The sequence below is a fragment of the Triturus cristatus genome, chromosome 8 (genome assembly GCF_964204655.1).
Source record: "Triturus cristatus chromosome 8, aTriCri1.1, whole genome shotgun sequence".
Lineage (NCBI taxonomy): Eukaryota > Metazoa > Chordata > Amphibia > Caudata > Salamandridae > Triturus > Triturus cristatus.
In genome coordinates, this window is record NC_140591.1 from 57533241 (window position 1) to 57546261 (window position 13021).

General features: G+C 37.5%; 2 non-coding genes across 2 annotated transcripts; both read left to right on the top strand.

Moving 5' to 3' along the window:
- Positions 1-73, top strand: TRNAF-GAA (transfer RNA phenylalanine (anticodon GAA)). The gene has a single exon. It is a non-coding gene; the product is annotated as a tRNA-Phe (tRNA).
- An 8660-nt stretch (positions 74-8733) lies between these two features.
- On the top strand, positions 8734-8806 carry TRNAF-GAA (transfer RNA phenylalanine (anticodon GAA)). Its single transcript has one exon. It is a non-coding gene; the product is annotated as a tRNA-Phe (tRNA).
- The last annotated feature ends 4215 nt before the right edge of the window (positions 8807-13021 follow it).

A 13021-nucleotide genomic window follows, 5' to 3' on the forward strand; every position in this document is an offset into this window, starting at 1 on the left:
GCCGAAATAGCTCAGTTGGGAGAGCGTTAGACTGAAGATCTAAAGGTCCCTGGTTCGATCCCGGGTTTTGGCACATTTTGAACTTCTGCTTTGCATGCCACAAAGACTATTTTGAGTCAACTCATATTGACTTTGTTTATAATGATCAAAACCTTTTATCAAGATAATCGACAATACAATTAATTCAACATATTATTTACTTTCTGTCTTTCTTTCAAACTTGCTTCCACCTCTCTTGTATTCAACTTTGCCTCCTTTATTTCCCAAATCTTCCTTTAATTGAAAGTAAAGCTTTGCCTGCATCAGCCTCCAGTTCCCCTTATACAAAACTGTTAGTAGTCAGATGACCTAGCTTGCCGACCCTCGCCATATAGGTCTGTGTTTCTGAGTATAAGTCCATTCATAGTTTACAAACATCATCTAACTAACTTGGCTCCTAAAAAGGAAATTCACCCATCAGACCAATTTAGCTACTGAATAATACTGGACAATTTAACACATAACTGCACATGCAGATAGAGTGACCAGGTTCTGCATTTATCTTTAACAATTATAAAAAATACAACAGAAAGCCAAAATTGCCAGCTGGATGAAATAGCTCAGTTGGGAGAGCAGTAGACTGAAGATCTAAAGGTCCCTGGTTCAATCCCGGGTTTAGGCACATTTTGAACTTCTGCTTTGCATGCCACAAATGCTATTTGGAGTCAACTCATATTGACGTTGTTTATAATGATCAAAACCTTTTATCAAGCTGATCGATAAGACAACCATTTCAACATATTTTTTACATTCTGTCTTTCTGTCAAACTTGCTTCCACCTCTCTTGTATTCAACTTTACCTGCTTTATTTGCCAATTCTTCCTTTAATTGAAAGTAAAGCTTTGCCTGCATCAGCCTCGAGTTCCCCTTATACAAAACTGTTAGTAGTCAGATGACCTAGTTTGCCTACCCTCGCCATATAGGTCTGTGAGTCTGAGTATAAGTCCATTCATAGTTTACAAACATCTTCTAACTAACTTGGCTCCTAAAAAGGAAATTCACCCATCAGACCAATTTAGCTGCGGAATAATATTGGACAATTTAACACATAACTGCACATGCAGATAGAATGACCAGGGTCTGCATTTATCTTTAACAATTATCAAAAATACAACAGAAAGCCAAAATGGCCAGCTAGATGAAATAGCTCAGTTGGGAGAGTGTTAGATTGAAAATCTAAAAGTCCCTTTTTCAATGCTGGGTTTCGGAAAAGTCTGAGAGGTTTCTTGCTTCTCACAAAATATTTCTTGGTATCAGCTCAAGTTTTTCTTTCTTTATTTATCAAAATATTTGATCAACTGATCGACAACATGATCAATTCAACATAGAGTTGTCTTTCTGTCCTCCTTCTAAATTTGCTTCCACCTCTCTTGCATTCAGCTTCGACTACAAATGTTTCCTATTTCATGCTTTTTTGTAAAGTAAACTCTTGTCTGCATCAGCTTCCACTTCTCCTTGAACACAGATTTCAGTATTCAGATGACATAGCTTACCTACTCAGGCCAAATACCTCTATGGTGCTAGTCCATTCAGAGTAAAAAAAAAAGCTACCTAACCTGGATCCGAAAAATGCTATTTTCCTATTGCACCCGTTAACTGATGAATGATACAGGACATCTTAAAACATAGCTCTAGCATGAGGTTGAGCATCTCTTTTCTTGGGAAGTTTAAAAGAAAGGATGAAGACCCAAACTACCAGCAGGCTGAAATAGCTCAGTTGGGAGAGTGTTAGAGTGAAGATCTAAAGGTCCCTGGTTCAATCCTGGGCTTCGGTACAATTTCAACTTCTACTTTTCATGTCACAAAAGCTGTTTGGAGTTAAATCAATGCTCTTCTTTATCAAAACCTTTTATCAATCTGATCAACAACACAATCAATTCAACATATTATTTACTTTCTGTCTTCCTTTCAAACTTGCTTCCACCTCTCTTGTATTCAACTATGCCTCATTTATTTGCAACTTCTTGCTTTATTTTAAAGTAAAGCTTTGCCTGCATCAGCCTCCAATTCCCCTTATACAAAACTGTCAGTAGTCAGATGACATAGCTTGTACACCCTGGCCATATAGGTCTGTGTTTCAGAGTATAAGTCAATTCAGAGTTTAGAAAAAAAACATTCTACCTACCTTGTCCCCTAAAAAGGATATTCACTCATCAGACCAAGTTACCTGCTGAATGATACTGGACACTTTAACACATAACTATAAACGAAAATAGAATGACCACGTTCTGTATGTATCGTCTACAATTATTAATAATACATCAGGAGGCCACAGGGACTTGTTGGCTGAAATATCTCAGTTGGGAGATCGTTAGACTGAAGAGCTTAAGGTACCTGATTCAATCCTGACTTTCAGCACAGTGCGAGGGGATCCTACATTCTTGCAAAATATTTCTTGAAATCAGCTCTATTTTTTTTTTCTTTATTTCTCAAAATATTTTATCAACTGATCAACAACATGATAACTTCAACAAAAAGTTGTCTTTCTATCCTCCTTCTAAACTTGCTTCCACCTCTCTTGCCATCAGCTTTGATGACGAATTTATCCCATTTTATACTTTTTTCAAAGTAAACTCTTGTCTGCATCAGCTTTCACTTCTCCTTGAACAAAGTTGTCAGTATTGAGATGACATAGCTTACCTACTCAGGCGACATACGTCTGTGTAATACAGTGCTGGTCCACTCAGAGTTTTAAAAGAAAAACGACCTAACATTTATCCCAAAAACGCGACTCACCCATTTCACCAGTTAGCTGCTGAACAATGCAGGACACATTAAAACACAGCTCTAACCTCAGATTGAAAATCCAGGTTCTGCATCTCTGTTCTGGGATTGTTCAAAAAAAGAGGCTGAATACTACAGCTGCTGGCAGGCCGAAATAGCTCAGTTGGGAGAGCGTTAGACTGAAGATCTAAAGGTCCCGGGTTTCGGCACATTTTGAACTTCTGCTTTGCATGCCACAAAGACTATTTTGAGTCAACTCATATTGACTTTGTTTATAATGATCAAAACCTTTTATCAAGATAATCGACAATACAATTAATTCAACATATTATTTACTTTCTGTCTTTCTTTCAAACTTGCTTCCACCTCTCTTGTATTCAACTTTGCCTCCTTTATTTCCCAATTCTTCCTTTAATTGAAAGTAAAGCTTTTCCTGCATCAGCCTCCAGTTCCCCTTATACAAAACTGTTAGTAGTCAGATGACCTAGCTTTCCGACCCTCGCCATATAGGTCTGTGTTTCTGAGTATAAGTCCATTCATAGTTTACAAACATCATCTAACTAACTTGGCTCCTAAAAAGGAAATTCACCCATCAGACCAATTTAGCTACTGAATAATACTGGACAATTTAACACATAACTGCACATGCAGATAGAGTGACCAGGTTCTGCATTTATCTTTCACAATTATAAAAAATACAACAGAAAGCCAAAATTGCCAGCTGGATGAAATAGCTCAGTTGGGAGAGCAGTAGACTGAAGATCTAAAGGTCCCTGGTTCAATCCCGGGTTTAGGCACATTTTGAACTTCTGCTTTGCATGCCACAAATGCTATTTGGAGTCAACTCATATTGACGTTGTTTATAATGATCAAAACCTTTTATCAAGCTGATCGATAAGACAACCATTTCAACATATTTTTTACATTCTGTCTTTCTGTCAAACTTGCTTCCACCTCTCTTGTATTCAACTTTACCTGCTTTATTTGCCAATTCTTCCTTTAATTGAAAGTAAAGCTTTGCCTGCATCAGCCTCGAGTTCCCCTTATACAAAACTGTTAGTAGTCAGATGACCTAGTTTGCCTACCCTCGCCATATAGGTCTGTGTGTCTGAGTATAAGTCCATTCATAGTTTACAAACATCTTCTAACTAACTTGGCTCCTAAAAAGGAAATTCACCCATCAGACCAATTTAGCTGCTGAATAATATTGGACAATTTAACACATAACTGCACATGCAGATAGAATGACCAGGGTCTGCAGTTATCTTTAACAATTATCAAAAATACAACAGAAAGCCAAAATGGCCAGCTGGATGAAATAGCTCAGTTGGGAGAGTGTTAGATTGAAAATCTAAAAGTCCCTTGTTCAATGCTGGGTTTCGGAAAAGTCTGAGAGGTTTCTTGCTTCTCACAAAATATTTCTTGGTATCAGCTCAAGTTTTTCTTTCTTTATTTATCAAAATATTTGATCAACTGATCGACAACATGATCAATTCAACATAGAATTGTCTTTCTGTCCTCCTTCTAAATTTGCTTCCACCTCTCTGCATTCAGCTTCGACTACAAATGTTTCCTATTTCATGCTTTTTTGTAAAGTAAACTCTTGTCTGCATCAGCTTCCACTTCTCCTTGAACACAGATTTCAGTATTCAGATGACATAGCTTACCTACTCAGGCCAAATACCTCTGTGTAATATGGTGCTAGTCCATTCAGAGTAAAAAAAAAAGCTACCTAACCTGGATCCGAAAAATGCTATTTACCTATTGCACCCGTTAACTGATGAATGATACAGGACATCTTAAAACATAGCTCTAGCATGAGGTTGAGCATCTATTTTCTTGGGAAGTTTAAAAGAAAGGATGAAGACCCACACTACCAGCAGGCTGAAATAGCTCAGTTGGGAGAGCGTTAGACTGAAGATCTAAAGGTCCCTGGTTCAATCCCGGGTTTCGGCACAATTTCTACTTCTGCTTTTCATGTCACAAAAGCTGTTTGGAGTTAAATCAACGCTCTTCTTTATCAAAACCTTTTATCAATCTGATCAACAACACAATCAATTCAACATATTATTTACTTTCTGTCTTCCTTTCAAACTTGCTTGCACCTCTCTTGTATTCAACTATGCCTCATTTATTTGCAACTTCTTGCTTTATTTTAAAGTAAAGCTTTGCCTGCATCAGCCTCCAATTCCCCTTATACAAAACTGTCAGTAGTCAGATGACATAGCTTGTACACCCTGGCCATATAGGTCTGTGTTTCAGAGTATAAGTCAATTCAGAGTTTAGAAAAAAAAATTCTACCTACCTTGTCCCCAAAAACGGATATTCACTCATCAGACCAAGTTACCTGCTGAATGATACTGGACACTTTAACACATAACTATAAACGAAAATAGAATGACCAGGTTCTGTATGTATCGTCTACAATTATTAATAATACATCAGGAGGCCACAGGGACTTGTTGGCTGAAATATCTCAGTTGGGAGATCGTTAGACTGAAGAGCTTAAGGTACCTGATTCAATCCTGACTTTCAGCACAGTGCGAGGGGATCCTACATTCTTGCAAAATATTTCTTGAAATCAGCTCTAGTGTTTTTTTCTTTATTTCTCAAAATATTTTATCAACTGATCAACAACATGATAACTTCAACAAAAAGTTGTCTTTCTGTCCTCCTTCTAAACTTGCTTCCACCTCTCTTGCCATCAGCTTTGATGACGAATTTATCCCATTTTATACTTTTTTCAAAGTAAACTCTTGTCTGCATCAGCTTTCACTTCTCCTTGAACAAAGTTGTCAGTATTGAGATGACATAGCTTACCTACTCAGGCGACATACGTCTGTGTAATACAGTGCTGGTCCACTCAGAGTTTTAAAAGAAAAACCACCTAACATTTATCCCAAAAACGCTACTCACCCATTTCACCAGTTAGCTGCTGAACAATGCAGGACACATTAAAACACAGCTCTAACCTCAGATTGAAAATCCAGGTTCTGCATCTCTGTTCTGGGATTGTTAAAAAAAAGAGGCTGAATACTATAGCTGCTGGCAGGCCGAAATAGCTCAGTTTTGGAGAGCGTTAGACTGAAGATCTAAAGGTCCCTGGTTCGATCCCGGGTTTCGGCACATTTTGAACTTCTGCTTTGCATGCCACAAAGACTATTTTGAGTCAACTCATATTGACTTTGTTTATAATGATCAAAACCTTTTATCAAGATAATCGACAATACAATTAATTCAACATATTATTTACTTTCTGTCTTTCTTTCAAACTTGCTTCCACCTCTCTTGTATTCAACTTTGCCTCCTTTATTTCCCAATTCTTCCTTTAATTGAAAGTAAAGCTTTTCCTGCATCAGCCTCCAGTTCCCCTTATACAAAACTGTTAGTAGTCAGATGACCTAGCTTGCCGACCCTCGCCATATAGGTCTGTGTTTCTGAGTATAAGTCCATTCATAGTTTACAAACATCATCTAACTAACTTGGCTCCTAAAAAGGAAATTCACCCATCAGACCAATTTAGCTACTGAATAATACTGGACAATTTAACACATAACTGCACATGCAGGTAGAGTGACCAGGTTCTGCATTTATCTTTAACAATTATAAAAAATACAACAGAAAGCCAAAATTGCCAGCTGGATGAAATAGCTCAGTTGGGAGAGCAGTAGACTGAAGATCTAAAGGTCCCTGTTTCAATCCCGGGTTTAGGCACATTTTGAACTTCTGCTTTGCATGCCACAAATGCTATTTGGAGTCAACTCATATTGACGTTGTTTATAATGATCAAAACCTTTTATCAAGCTGATCGATAAGACAACCATTTCAACATATTTTTTACATTCTGTCTTTCTGTCAAACTTGCTTCCACCTCTCTTGTATTCAACTTTACCTGCTTTATTTGCCAATTCTTCCTTTTATTGAAAGTAAAGCTTTGCCTGCATCAGCCTCGAGTTCCCCTTATACAAAACTGTTAGTAGTCAGATGACCTAGTTTGCCTACCCTCGCCATATAGGTCTGTGTGTCTGAGTATAAGTCCATTCATAGTTTACAAACATCTTCTAACTAACTTGGCTCCTAAAAAGGAAATTCACCCATCAGACCAATTTAGCTGCTGAATAATATTGGACAATTTAACACATAACTGCACATGCAGATAGAATGACCAGGGTCTGCAGTTATCTTTAACAATTATCAAAAATACAACAGAAAGCCAAAATGGCCAGCTGGATGAAATAGCTCAGTTGGGAGAGTGTTAGATTGAAAATCTAAAAGTCCCTTGTTCAATGCTGGGTTTCGGAAAAGTCTGAGAGGTTTCTTGCTTCTCACAAAATATTTCTTGGTATCAGCTCAAGTTTTTCTTTCTTTATTTATCAAAATATTTGATCAACTGATCGACAACATGATCAATTCAACATAGAATTGTCTTTGTGTCCTCCTTCTAAATTTGCTTCCACCTCTCTTGCATTCAGCTTCGACTACAAATGTTTCCTATTTCATGCTTTTTTGTAAAGTAAACTCTTGTCTGCATCAGCTTCCACTTCTCCTTGAACACAGATTTCAGTATTCAGATGACATAGCTTACCTACTCAGGCCAAATACCTCTGTGTAATATGGTGCTAGTCCATTCAGAGTAAAAAAAAAAGCTACCTAACCTGGATCCGAAAAATGCTATTTACCTATTGCACCCGTTAACTGATGAATGATACAGGACATCTTAAAACATAGCTCTAGCATGAGGTTGAGCATCTATTTTCTTGGGAAGTTTAAAAGAAAGGATGAAGACCCAAACTACCAGGAGGCCGAAATAGCTCAGTTGGGAGAGCGTTAGACTGAAGATCTAAAGGTCCTTGGTTCAATCCCGGGTTTTGGCACAATTTCAACTTCTGCTTTTCATGTCACAAAAGCTGTTTGGAGTTAAATCAACGCTCTTCTTTATCAAGACCTTTTATCAATCTGATCAACAACACAATCAATTCAACATAATATTTACTTTCTGTCTTCCTTTCAAACTTGCTTCCACCTCTCTTGTATTCAACTATGCCTCATTTATTTGCAACTTCTTGCTTTATTTTAAAGTAAAGCTTTGCCTGCATCAGCCTCCAATTCCCCTTATACAAAACTGTCAGTAGTCAGATGACATAGCTTGTACACCCTGGCCATATAGGTCTGTGTTTCAGAGTATAAGTCAATTCAGAGTTTAGAAAAAAAAATTCTACCTACCTTGTCCCCTAAAAAGGATATTCACTCATCAGACCAAGTTACCTGCTGAATGATACTGGACACTTTAACACATAACTATAAACAAAAATAGAATGACCAGGTTCTGTATGTATCGTCTACAATTATTAATAATACATCAGGAGGCCACAGGGACTTGTTGGCTGAAATATCTCAGTTGGGAGATCGTTAGACTGAAGAGCTTAAGGTACCTGATTCAATCCTGACTTTCAGCACAGTGCGAGGGGATCCTACATTCTTGCAAAATATCTCTTGAAATCAGTTCTAGTGTTTTTTTCTTTATTTCTCAAAATATTTTATCAACTGATCAACAACATGATAACTTCAACAAAAAGTTGTCTTTCTGTCCTCCTTCTAAACTTGCTTCCACCTCTCTTGCCATCAGCTTTGATGACGAATTTATCCCATTTTATACTTTTTTCAAAGTAAACTCTTGTCTGCATCAGCTTTCACTTCTCCTTGAACAAAGTTGTCAGTATTGAGATGACATAGCTTACCTACACAGGCGACATACGTCTGTGTAATACAGTGCTGGTCCACTCAGAGTTTTAAAAGAAAAACGACCTAACATTTATCCCAAAAACACTACTCACCCATTTCACCAGTTAGCTGCTGAACAATGCAGGACACATTAAAACACAGCTCTAACCTCAGATTGAAAATCCAGGTTCTGCATCTCTGTTCTGGGATTGTTCAAAAAAAGAGGCTGAAAACTATAGCTGCTGGCAGGCCGAAATAGCTCAGTTGGGAGAGCGTTAGACTGAAGATCTAAAGGTCCCTGGTTCGATCCCGGGTTTTGGCACATTTTGAACTTCTGCTTTGCATGCCACAAAGACTATTTTGAGTCAACTCATATTGAATTTGTTTATAATGATCAAAACCTTTTATCAAGATAATCGACAATACAATTAATTCAACATATTATTTACTTTCTGTCTTTCTTTCAAACTTGCTTCCACCTCTCTTGTATTCAACTTTGCCTCCTTTATTTCCCAAATCTTCTTTTAATTGAAAGTAAAGCTTTGCCTGCATCAGCCTCCAGTTCCCCTTATACAAAACTGTTAGTAGTCAGATGACCTAGCTTGCCGACCCTCGCCATATAGGTCTGTGTTTCTGAGTATAAGTCCATTCATAGTTTACAAACATCATCTAACTAACTTGGCTCCTAAAAAGGAAATTCACCCATCAGACCAATTTAGCTACTGAATAATACTGGACAATTTAACACATAACTGCACATGCAGATAGAGTGACCAGGTTCTGCATTTATCTTTAACAATTATAAAAAATACAACAGAAAGCCAAAATTGCCAGCTGGATGAAATAGCTCAGTTGGGAGAGCAGTAGACTGAAGATCTAAAGGTCCCTGGTTCAATCCCGGGTTTAGGCACATTTTGAACTTCTGCTTTGCATGCCACAAATGCTATTTGGAGTCAACTCATATTGACGTTGTTTATAATGATCAAAACCTTTTATCAAGCTGATCGATAAGACAACCATTTCAACATATTTTTTACATTCTGTCTTTCTGTCAAACTTGCTTCCACCTCTCTTGTATTCAACTTTACCTGCTTTATTTGCCAATTCTTCCTTTAATTGAAAGTAAAGCTTTGCCTGCATCAGCCTCGAGTTCCCCTTATACAAAACTGTTAGTAGTCAGATGACCTAGTTTGCCTACCCTCGCCATATAGGTCTGTGAGTCTGAGTATAAGTCCATTCATAGTTTACAAACATCTTCTAACTAACTTGGCTCCTAAAAAGGAAATTCACCCATCAGACCAATTTAGCTGCGGAATAATATTGGACAATTTAACACATAACTGCACATGCAGATAGAATGACCAGGGTCTGCATTTATCTTTAACAATTATCAAAAATACAACAGAAAGCCAAAATGGCCAGCTAGATGAAATAGCTCAGTTGGGAGAGTGTTAGATTGAAAATCTAAAAGTCCCTTTTTCAATGCTGGGTTTCGGAAAAGTCTGAGAGGTTTCTTGCTTCTCACAAAATATTTCTTGGTATCAGCTCAAGTTTTTCTTTCTTTATTTATCAAAATATTTGATCAACTGATCGACAACATGATCAATTCAACATAGAGTTGTCTTTTTGTCCTCCTTCTAAATTTGCTTCCACCTCTCTTGCATTCAGCTTCGACTACAAATGTTTCCTATTTCATGCTTTTTTGTAAAGTAAACTCTTGTCTGCATCAGCTTCCACTTCTCCTTGAACACAGATTTCAGTATTCAGATGACATAGCTTACCTACTCAGGCCAAATACCTCTGTGTAATATGGTGCTAGTCCATTCAGAGTAAAAAAAAAAGCTACCTAACCTGGATCCGAAAAATGCTATTTTCCTATTGCACCCGTTAACTGATGAATGATACAGGACATCTTAAAACATAGCTCTAGCATGAGGTTGAGCATCTCTTTTCTTGGGAAGTTTAAAAGAAAGGATGAAGACCCAAACTACCAGCAGGCTGAAATAGCTCAGTTGGGAGAGTGTTAGAGTGAAGATCTAAAGGTCCCTGGTTCAATCCTGGGCTTCGGTACAATTTCAACTTCTACTTTTCATGTCACAAAAGCTGTTTGGAGTTAAATCAATGCTCTTCTTTATCAAAACCTTTTATCAATCTGATCAACAACACAATCAATTCAACATATTATTTACTTTCTGTCTTCCTTTCAAACTTGCTTCCACCTCTCTTGTATTCAACTATGCCTCATTTATTTGCAACTTCTTGCTTTATTTTAAAGTAAAGCTTTGCCTGCATCAGCCTCCAATTCCCCTTATACAAAACTGTCAGTAGTCAGATGACATAGCTTGTACACCCTGGCCATATAGGTCTGTGTTTCAGAGTATAAGTCAATTCAGAGTTTAGAAAAAAAAAATCTACCTACATTGTCCCCTAAAAAGGATATTCACTCATCAGACCAAGTTACCTGCTGAATGATACTGGACACTTTAACACATAACTATAAACGAAAATAGAATGACCAGGTTCTGTATGTATCGTCTACAATTATTAATAATACATCAGGAGGCCACAGGGACTTGTTGGCTGAAATACCTCAGTTGGGAGATCGTTAGACTGAAGAGCTTAAGGTACCTGATTCAATCCTGACTTTCAGCACAGTGCGAGGGGATCCTACATTCTTGCAAAATATTTCTTGAAATCAGCTCTAGTTTTTTTTTCTTTATTTATCAAAATATTTTATCAACTGATCAACAACATGATAACTTCAACAAAAAGTTGTCTTTCTATCCTCCTTCTAAACTTGCTTCCACCTCTCTTGCCATCAGCTTTGATGACGAATTTATCCCATTTTATACTTTTTTCAAAGTAAACTCTTGTCTGCATCAGCTTTCACTTCTCCTTGAACAAAGTTGTCAGTATTGAGATGACATAGCTTACCTACTCAGGCGACATACGTCTGTGTAATACAGTGCTGGTCCACTCAGAGTTTTAAAAGAAAAACGACCTAACATTTATCCCAAAAACGCGACTCACCCATTTCACCAGTTAGCTGCTGAACAATGCAGGACACATTAAAACACAGCTCTAACCTCAGATTGAAAATCCAGGTTCTGCATCTCTGTTCTGGGATTGTTCAAAAAAAGAGGCTGAATACTACAGCTGCTGGCAGGCCGAAATAGCTCAGTTGGGAGAGCGTTAGACTGAAGATCTAAAGGTCCCGGGTTTCGGCACATTTTGAACTTCTGCTTTGCATGCCACAAAGACTATTTTGAGTCAACTCATATTGACTTTGTTTATAATGATCAAAACCTTTTATCAAGATAATCGACAATACAATTAATTCAACATATTATTTACTTTCTGTCTTTCTTTCAAACTTGCTTCCACCTCTCTTGTATTCAACTTTGCCTCCTTTATTTCCCAATTCTTCCTTTAATTGAAAGTAAAGCTTTTCCTGCATCAGCCTCCAGTTCCCCTTATACAAAACTGTTAGTAGTCAGATGACCTAGCTTTCCGACCCTCGCCATATAGGTCTGTGTTTCTGAGTATAAGTCCATTCATAGTTTACAAACATCATCTAACTAACTTGGCTCCTAAAAAGGAAATTCACCCATCAGACCAATTTAGCTACTGAATAATACTGGACAATTTAACACATAACTGCACATGCAGATAGAGTGACCAGGTTCTGCATTTAGCTTTCACAATTATAAAAAATACAACAGAAAGCCAAAATTGCCAGCTGGATGAAATAGCTCAGTTGGGAGAGCAGTAGACTGAAGATCTAAAGGTCCCTGGTTCAATCCCGGGTTTAGGCACATTTTGAACTTCTGCTTTGCATGCCACAAATGCTATTTGGAGTCAACTCATATTGACGTTGTTTATAATGATCAAAACCTTTTATCAAGCTGATCGATAAGACAACCATTTCAACATATTTTTTACATTCTGTCTTTCTGTCAAACTTGCTTCCACCTCTCTTGTATTCAACTTTACCTGCTTTATTTGCCAATTCTTCCTTTAATTGAAAGTAAAGCTTTGCCTGCATCAGCCTCGAGTTCCCCTTATACAAAACTGTTAGTAGTCAGATGACCTAGTTTGCCTACCCTCGCCATATAGGTCTGTGTGTCTGAGTATAAGTCCATTCATAGTTTACAAACATCTTCTAACTAACTTGGCTCCTAAAAAGGAAATTCACCCATCAGACCAATTTAGCTGCTGAAAAATATTGGACAATTTAACACATAACTGCACATGCAGATAGAATGACCAGGGTCTGCAGTTATCTTTAACAATTATCAAAAATACAACAGAAAGCCAAAATGGCCAGCTGGATGAAATAGCTCAGTTGGGAGAGTGTTAGATTGAAAATATAAAAGTCCCTTGTTCAATGCTGGGTTTCGGAAAAGTCTGAGAGGTTTCTTGCTTCTCACAAAATATTACTTGGTATCAGCTCAAGTTTTTCTTTCTTTATTTATCAAAATATTTGATCAACTGATCGACAACATGATCAATTCAACATAGAATTGTCTTTCTGTCC